General features: G+C 42.7%; 1 non-coding gene across 1 annotated transcript; it reads left to right on the top strand.

Annotated features, from left to right (window-relative positions):
* Positions 1–1,018: 1,018 nt before the first annotated feature.
* Positions 1,019–1,090, top strand: trnac-gca (transfer RNA cysteine (anticodon GCA)). The gene has a single exon. It is a non-coding gene; the product is annotated as a tRNA-Cys (tRNA).
* Positions 1,091–1,786: the final 696 nt, after the last annotated feature.

Consider the following 1,786-nt stretch of genomic DNA (forward strand, 5'->3'; position numbering starts at 1 on the left):
AGAATCTAAACGTCTAAAGTGCCCACAGTTTGTGCAGTACCTGTATATGAAGTGATAAAAGAACATTGAAAACATGGACACAGGAAAATAATCTATTTCACTGTGTGTTTAAAACTTTATTTAAAGACAAGGCAAGTTAACAGCTAATCCGACTGTGGTGGGACTCGCGATGCAGAAGCAGAGCTCCAGCTCACTATGTGATCTATAATAATGTCAGATATTTCTGGATTTGAATATTTCTACCTTACTTCTGCCCTAATAAAGTGGAGGTAAATATTTACCCTACTTCTACTTCTAATTGACAGCTGTAGCTACTCTGCATATCAAAACAAAAAACAGATACACAACAGTGCATTGCTAATAATGTTACAGTGACACATCTGATGCCGAAATGTATCACTCTGAATGGGAACATTGTTTTTTCTTTTGATACCTAAGAACATTTATCTATGGAGGGTAATTTTTATATGCAAAACTTTTTCAAGGAATGGGATATGTGACATTACTGGATAGCTTTGACTTTAAAAAAAACCCTCCGTTAAGGATCTGATAACTCCTTTCACCACTTCTTGTTTGTCTGAGCAGCACAGGGTAAATGGATTAAACCGTGAACAATGAATTCTCTTCACTCTGGAAAACAGCACACACAGATATTATGCATTCTGCATGGTTTAACTTCAAGCATTCAGACGCTGCAGCAGGAACTAAAGCAGCTTACTGATGCTCCTGGTCAGGTCTGTTTGTACCATCAGGATGGCTGCCTCCTGGATGACGCCCTCCAGCTTCCTCCTCCTGTAGCTCGGTGCCCAGCTGTTCTTCCTCAGCTGTTTTCTGACGGCACGCCTCAGACACTGAAGCCAGGCGCTGTCTGAAAACATAAGAGAGACAAAAACAACTGGGTGGTACCTGACATCAAGATATCGGCAGCAGATCCTTTAAGCCCTGTAACTTGCGAGGTGCAGCAGGACAAGAAGACACAAAGGGCTCAAACCAAGCCCAGCACCAAACTCCACAGGAGGGGGGTATAGCTCAGTGGCAGAGCATTTGACTGCAGATCAAGAGGTCTCTGGTTCAAGTCCAGATGCCCCCTTAAACAAACTTCTGTTGTTATGCTGCTGACATTGTCCATGGTTCACTTTTTAAGCCATATATTTTGGATTGTCTGTTTACTTAAATGAACAGAGGCACAGACAGTGAGTGCATCTCAAGACTCTTATGAGCACCAAGATTTCCCTCACATCTTTTCCTTGGGCCCAAGAAGCATCCAATCACCAACCAATTTCTGATAAAGGGGTGAAGGATTCTCTCACGTCTCCCCCAGCAGCCTCCTTGCTCCTCAGAGCACATATAAGAGTCTTGGGACATCCTCCATTGAGGAGTGATCACCTAAGAGACTTGAGATGCAGCCAACATCAACAATGTGATTTGTAAGATTCTTAAGAATGAACAAGAACCTGAACTTTGACTATGGGCAGTAGAAAGAGATTAAACTTTTACTTGAGAGCCTCCAGCTGGGCCACTTTGTGCTGGTGGGTGATGCTACGGTCCTTTAGCTCCATCTTCAGCTGCCACACCTCTTTTTCAGCTGCTCCACCTCCTAAACAAATGGAATGATTTTGGTGATTTTTTAACTCAGAAAAGAAGAACCTTTTGTTTTTAAAAGCTGGGGGCTCATTTTGCCTTTATTTTAGGTGCTCTCAGGTGCAGGTGTGACACTCATCATCTGGGGATGAAGAAAAATCCTGTGCAAACCTTACTGACCAATGAGATAAATGGTCCTGGGTGT

This window comes from Monopterus albus, unplaced genomic scaffold, assembly GCF_001952655.1.
Source record: "Monopterus albus unplaced genomic scaffold, M_albus_1.0 scaffold26.1, whole genome shotgun sequence".
NCBI classification, from domain to species: Eukaryota; Metazoa; Chordata; class Actinopteri; order Synbranchiformes; family Synbranchidae; genus Monopterus; species Monopterus albus.